Source organism: Elephantulus edwardii, unplaced genomic scaffold (genome assembly GCF_000299155.1).
Source record: "Elephantulus edwardii isolate Elephantulus edwardi_28Jun2011 unplaced genomic scaffold, EleEdw1.0 scaffold00036, whole genome shotgun sequence".
Lineage (NCBI taxonomy): Eukaryota > Metazoa > Chordata > Mammalia > Macroscelidea > Macroscelididae > Elephantulus > Elephantulus edwardii.
Genome location: NW_006399786.1, coordinates 20,468,273 through 20,476,008, shown reverse-complemented (window position 1 = coordinate 20,476,008; position 7,736 = coordinate 20,468,273). Strand labels below are relative to the sequence as shown.

At 38.7% G+C, this 7,736-nt stretch overlaps 1 protein-coding gene across 1 annotated transcript in view; it reads left to right on the top strand.

The window, feature by feature from the left end:
• SLC26A7 (solute carrier family 26 (anion exchanger), member 7) overlaps positions 1-7,736 on the top strand; it is a 166,457-nt gene that overhangs the window by 147,761 nt on the left and 10,960 nt on the right. The window lies entirely within an intron of this gene.

Genomic DNA, 7,736 nt, shown 5'->3' with positions numbered 1-7,736 from the left:
CCAACAGAATATGGAAAATATCTTCAATATTATAGATAAATAAGATTTTGCTGAATATAATTAAAAGACAGTTGCAACAACTTATTGCTAAAATTGACAGAAATACAACCTGATTTCAAAAGCAGACATGTTGTTAGGTGCCATCAAGTATGACCCATAGTGACTCTATGAACAACAGATCTGAACCCTCTTTTAACCTGTGCCATCATCACACTTCTTGATACACTAGAGCCCATTGCAGCACTGTGTCAATCCACCTGCTTGAGAGTCTTCCTCTCCTTCATCAACTCTCTGCTTTTCAAAGCATCGTGTCCTTCTCCAAAGAATAGCCTCTCTTAGCAACATGACCAAAGTATGTGAGGTAAAGCTCTATCATCTTTGCTTCCAGGTAACATTCTGGCTGTACTTTCTCCAAGACATACTTGTTTGTTCTCTTGGCAGTCCATGGCGTGTTCAATCTTCTTCTCCAGCATCACAGCTCAAAAGCATCAATCATTCTGTCATACTTGTTCATTGTCCAGCTCTTAGATGCTTAGTGAATGATGAGAACGAGTGAATCAGACACACCTTAGTCCTCAAACTGACATCTTTGCTCCTCAATAATTTGGAGAGTTCCCTGATTGCAGACTCTCCCAGTGCAATATGTGTCCTTATGTCTTGACTGCTTCTATTAAGAGTGCTGTTCGCTGATCCATATAAGATGAAGTCATTGAGAGTTACTAATTCAAATAACTTATATCTCTGCTTGAATATGAGCCATTGACAACAAGGGCTAGTATTTTTTCTTGTCCCCACTTTATTTATGTCTGTTAGTAGAGTGGTTAGTGTAAGCATTCAGTATAGAAACCAGAGACTAACTACTTGAGTGAATGAAGGAGACCTACAATGTGCACATTTTCCCAAAAAGTGCTGTGGGTTGTCCCAACTATACTTTAGCTCTGTTCTATTTCTGCATTGTTAATTGGTATGAACAGAAAATAACTTCTGAAGAATTATGAGTCACTTGTAGACTGTCAAGAACTCTTTGAAACTGATAGAAAATGTCCTTAAATTATGCAGATATGAGTACTTTTTAATTAAGGAATTTAATGAATATTCTACAGCAAAGAGCTGGCTCCTACAGTTTGGAGTTAATTGCCCACCCACACCTGATGGTTAATTTCGCTCTGAAATGTTGTTCTTTTGTGGTTAAATCCCATCATTTACCGCATCCCACGTGGGTAGAGATTAGTTGCCTACTCTACACATGCTCCAAGTTTACCTCATTTTGCCTTAAGCAAGATATTAGCTGTGCATTCATTTTACTCCTCTAGAATGATGTGAGTTCTATTGCACTGGTTGATTCACCTAGATACTTAACACACAAGGTTATCACCATAAAATCAGTTCAATAGCAGAGCTGAGAGAATACTGTGGAAAAGAAAACCACTTATTTCAGGAACGATTGCAGAAATGTTCATTGTATTTAAATTACCATTTAGTAAATTGATGACTTCACCAAAAAGGATGTCTTCTTTCCTTTAGAAAAATCACTATGAATTGCATCTCCTAAGATGACTTGATTAAATTCTTATCCACAACTACATCACTTATTTTCTGGGTTTTTTAAATGGTTTAATTTCTAGTTGTTGTCGACAGCAACAACTAGAAATTAAGGATTAAGAACTTTCCTGGGATTCATAAGACATTTTGATTGGAAAGAAAGAAAAGAATCAATCTTAAGTATGTATAACTACAAAAACAATTTATGAATCCCAGGAAAATGTTTAATTTCAAATTTCTGCTGTCAGGGACTTCTCCAGAGTGCTGAAAAGCAATGATGTGAGTCTAGAGACTAAGGTGCACCTAATCTAGGCCACAGTATTCACAGTTACTTGTTATGCATTAGAGAGCTGGACAATGGCTAAGGATGACAGAAGAAGAATTGATGCCTTCGAGATGTGGTGCTGGAGAAGAGTCTTGAACATGCCACAGACTGCCAAGAAAACAAATAAGTCTGTCGTGGAGAGAGTGAAACCAAGTCTCTCCTTGAAGGCTAGGATTTTGTAGCTCCATCTCACATACTTTGGGCATATGGCCTGGAGAGATTGGTCCTTAGAAAAGGACATCATGCTTGGAAGGGTGGGTGGACGGCGCCAGAGAAGGAGACCCCAGATAAGATGAATTGGTACAGTAGTTGGAGCAACGGGAGTTGATGTGTCAGAACTAGTGAGACTGGCTTAGGACAGGGAAGTGTTCAGAGCTGTTGTACATAGTGGTCATTATGGGCTGCAGTTGACTCAACAACACATAACAACAACAACATACTAGGTTGGTTATTTTTTTTTTATTTAAAACTCTTGTTTAGAGTCAACAGACAGATTTGGAAGCAGAAGTGGCACCCACTTCCTAAACAACATGCCTCTGGAAACTCTATGAACTTTGAGAAACGATGATAAGTTATAGAAAGGCTTCAGGCCTTTTGTTCATAGGGTCATTATGAGTAGTGTTCAACTTGACAGCAATCAGCAATAGCTACAACAATTTCTAGTACTAAATGCTAATATTAATTCTTTTTCTTCCCTTTTTTTTTAGCCTTTTAATTGTTATTTGGGGGAAAGTTTACAGAGCAAGTTGGTTTTCCATTTGAAAACTCATGCACATTTTTCCCACCCTTTGATTGTAATCCTCGCCGTATAACAGCTTTCTTTACTCTTCCTCTGTGTGTTTATGTTTTCCATTTGTCCTTATTTCCTCCTTTTTCCACTTTCTGAGCTTTATCTCTTTTGCTTGATTGTTCCAAGAAGTACTTATCTCCCTACTGTTATATGCTTTACCTAATGACTTAATGGTAAGGAGTTGAGTTTGAGTGCTGCTAACTCAAAGGCCCACAATTCAAATCCACCAGTTGATCCATGGAAAAAAGATGGGTAATCACTTCCCACGTGAATTATTGCCTCTGAAAACCCTATGTGTTGGTTTTCCTATTGATGGTACTTAACAGCACCATTGTTTGACTGAAAGAATAACAGGGATGAGTTCAGTTAAACTTGAAAGGTAGCTAAGGGCTACAGAGCTCTCTCTCTCTCTCTAACCAGTAACCCTGGCCTCGAGTTTTGTTCCACATTTTTCTCATCTCTCCTTCTACTGGTCTACCAATTGTGATCCTTGTCAGAGCAGTCTGCAGTAAGAACTGACCATTATCTAGTTCTCCTATTCCCATGGTTTGGAGGCTAGAGTTCCCTTTAATTCTTTAATCCTTTGGACTAAGAGTTTCCACAAATAATTTCTTTTCTATAGAAAATTTTGTTGTTAGGCACATTGCTTAAATCCACCAGCTGTTCCATGGGAGAAGGCTGGGGAATCTTCTCCAGTTTTATTAACTGCCTCTGAAAACCCACTGGAGGGTCAGCTATGGGTCGTTTACAGCTCAACAGTGCATAACGACAACAATATAGTAAATTTTGGACAAAGAACACCTCATTGTTGCTTAAGCTGCCATTTGTACACTTTTATAAAAGAAATTTATCATCTAGTAAGATCAGTTCTGCATAGGTGACTAAAAGGGCTTTATGAATTGTAGTATTAAATTTTGTCATCACTGTCATTTTAAGATCCATTGGGGGAAATGGCAATGGTTTAAGTAATTTATTTAATTAAAGCCAGGGGATTTGCTTGCTTATATTTAATGATAAGACTCATCTCAAGGGGGCTCTGGTGGCCTAGTGGTAAGAAGCTGTGTTGCCATCTCAAAAGGCAATCTACTCCCATGCAATTAAACTGATTCTGAAAACCTGCTGGAGAGTCAGCTGTGGGTCACTTCTGACTCCATGGCACACAGCAGCAGCAACAACCACCCACCTTCAGGGAGGTGGTTAGTGACTTAGTAGTAAAGTATTGTGCTGTCAACTCAAAGGTATGCAGTTTGAATCCACCAGAGTTCCTTCCTTTGCTATTTTCTGCCTGTGAAAATCTGCTAGACCATCAGCTATGGGTTGGTTCTAACTTGACAGTACATAACACCACCACTTACCTCAAGCAATGATGTTCTGGTAAATATTTTAGCAATCACGTCTCAGAGGAGTAGTAGTAAGCCTAATTTATAGTGTTTGACAATTTCGATGGTGGAAATATTTCACCCTGGCTGATTTCCACGGTACCAGCTGTCATTAACTGTAGAGCTTGGGACAGATGCATGCAGTTGACAGAGCAAGGGAACACTGCATGGTTTAAAATTAAGAAGGTAGCTTGTCAAGGTTGTATTCTCCCCATACCAATTTAATCTGTATGCTGAGCAAATTATTCGAGAAGCTGGACTCAGAGAGAAATATGGCATCAGAATTGGAGGTAGACTCATCAATAACCTGCATTATGCAGATGACACAACCTTGCTTGCTAAAAGTAAGGAGGAAATGAAGCACATGTTGCAAAAGATCAAGGAATGCAGACTTTGGTATGGATTATATCCCAATATCAAGAAAACAAAGATTCTTACCATTGGACTGATAGGCAACATCGTGATGGGTAGAGACTGAAAGTATCTACAACTTCCATCTTACTTGGATCCACAATTAACACCATTGGTACCAGTAGTCAGGAAATAAGGAAATACATTGCACTAGGAAAATTTGCAGTTTAGGGACCTCTCTAAATTATTGATGAGTAATGATGTCAGTTTGAGAACTAAGGTGCATCTGATTGAGGCCATGGTCTTTCCAATCACATGCTAAGAGCAGAACAGTGATTAAGGCTGACAGAAGAAGAATTGCTGCCTTTGAGCTGTGGAGTTGGTAAAGAGCACTGACCATCCCATGGATGGCCAAGAGAACAAACAAATATGTCTTGAAGAGGGTACAACTGAAGTGCTCTTTGGAGCCAAAAATGATGAGGTTTCATCTCACATACTTTGGGCATGTTGCCAGGAGAGGGACATGATGTTTGGAAAGGTGGAGAGTAGGTGAAGGAGAGGAAGACCCTCAACCAGGTGGATTGACATGGTGATTGCTGCAATGGGCTCTCGTGTGTCAGGATGTGTGAAGATGGCACAGGATAGGACAGGGTTCAGATCTGTTGTTCATAGGGTCTCTATGAGTTGTAACTGACTTGATACACCTAACAACAACAACAACAATAACAGTTTAAATTTAATACATACCCTGTACTTATTTCCCCCCCTAAGTAATAATATGGAAATAGATCCAATGGTGAAACTTAAAAGTAAATCTTATTCTCAAATATTGTTGTTATGTGCCATTGAGTCATAATCAACTCATAGTTGATCCCCAATGACTTTTCAGAGGCAATTGAATCTCACATAAGGAGATTGTCCATCTTTCTCCTGCTGAACAGCTGGTGGATTCAAATCACATGCCTTTGGGACTATAGTGCAGCTTCTTACCACGAGGCTATATTTATAAGTACGTGTTAGTCTGTCTTTCTCTAAGAATTACTGCTATGCTAACATTTTTAATATTTCTTTTTCAATTTTCTGTTCATTCACATTTCTAAGCATTATTTTTCAAAAATGTTCTGTCTCATTCAGAACTCCCTGTAATGTCAATTGAGGGACTACCTTATTTCCACTTTTCCATTGCCATTCTCAACTCCCAACACGCTACCTTCAAGTTGATTTTTATAGTAACCTCATAGGACAGAATGGAATGGCTCTTAGAATTTCTGGTATTTGTGGAAGACTGCCTCATCTCATATTCTTTCCATGTAGAACTGGAGGATTCTGAATACAGATGTTTTGATTAGCATCCAAATGCTTAATCCACCATGGCACCAGAGTTCTTTTGGTAACCACTATAGGGGAATGTATGAAAACTGGGCATTGTTAAGAAAGAGTTGAAAAACATAAATATTGACATCTGGGCATTGTTAAGAAAGAGTTGAAAAACATAAATATTGACATACTAGATTTTGGCAAAATAAGATGGATTGTCATGGGACATTTTGAATCGTACAATTATACATTCTACTATGCCAGAGATGAAAAAGCGAGGAAAAATAGTCACTTTTATAGTTAAAAAGGTTCTTTCTAGATCCACTTTGAAATTCAGTGTTGTGAGAGACAGGATGATATCCATACACATACAAGGAAGTCCAGTGAATACCACAGTTATTCAAGTATACGCATCAATAACTAGAGCCAAAAAAAGAGGAAGGAAATAGATAATATCTACCAAGTTTTGCAGTCAGAAATTGATAGAACGTCAACCAAGATGCATTAGTAATAATGGGTGACTGGAATGCAAAAGTTGGGAACAGCGAAGAATCAGTAGTAGGAAAACATGGACTTTGGGACAGAAATGAGGCTGGGGATAGAATTTTGTACAAACAGTGGTTTATTCATTGCAAATACCTTTTGTAAGAACCATAAACACAGACTAGAAGCACATGGATTTCACCTTATGGTATGCACAGGAATCAGATTATTACTGTGGAAAGAATCACTGGAGAAGCTTAATATCAGCTGTGAAAACTAGGCCAGGTATTGATTGTTGAAAAGACCATAAGGAAGTTCAGACTAAAGCTAAAGAAGATTAAACCAATTAAACAGGAACCAAAATTTGACCTTGAGTCTATCCCACCTGAATTTAAAAACCATTTCAGGAACAGATTTGAGGTCTTGGACACTAATGAACAAAGACTAGATGAACTGTGGGAAGATAATCAAGAATATCATCCAGGAAGAATGCAAAAGATCATTACAAAGAGGAGGAAGACAAAACAGAGATGGATGTCAAAAGAGACTCTTACGGCACTTAGAATGTTCACAAGAAAGAGATCATTAACCTGTACTAGGCAAAGTAATTTCTTCCTTAATAGGTACTTTCAGAAAAAGATTCATTATTAACTAAATTAGCATAAGTATTAGAGTCCCTCACCCAAGCTCCTTCAAAAACAAAGAAGCCTCAGCAATGGATCCTTTTCTTAAACTTTGACTCAAAACTCCCAGAAACTTCAGTAACCACAAAATAAAGCTCTACCTCTATGCAAAGTATGTGAGATGATGCCTCTGTGGCCTATCATCCTAAGGAACTTCTTGGTGGTACCCTTTGAAGGGCCAGTCCCTAGAAAAGGACATCATGCTTAGAAAAATAATGGTTCAGTGATAGAAGACCCTCTACAAAATGGACTGGGACAGTGACTCTAGTCATGACCTTACACACAGCAGAGGCCCTGAGGATAGTAAAGGAGCAGGCAGGGTTTTGTTCTGCTGTACATTGGGTAACTATGACTCACAGCTGTCTTGATTGTACCCAACAGATAAAGCTAATGGAAACAGTGTGGTATTTTGGAAGAAAACCATCATTCAAAGGATCTAAAAACTTCATTTCTTTTCTCTTTCTAGCATCAACTTGCTAGATTTTCTTCCCCAATCATTTAAGCTTTCAAAATATTTAAACAAAGTACACATTTGCTGCAGAGGGTCAAGGACTGCAACCTTCAGTAAGGACTGAGGCTCAATGTCAAGAAGACAAAGATTCTCACCACTGGACCAATTGGTAGCATCAGGATGGATGGTGAAGACATTGAAATTGTTCACAGCTTCAGTTTGCTTGGCTCCATGGTCAACACTCTTGGCACCAGTAGCCAGGAAATCAAAAAATGTATTGCGATGGGAAAGTCTGCTGTTAGGGACCTCTCTAAAGTACTCAAGGGCAACGGTGTCTCTCTGGAGACTAAGGTGTGCCTGATACAGGCCATGGTCTTTACAATCAATCATTTGTTATGCATCAGAGAGTTGGACA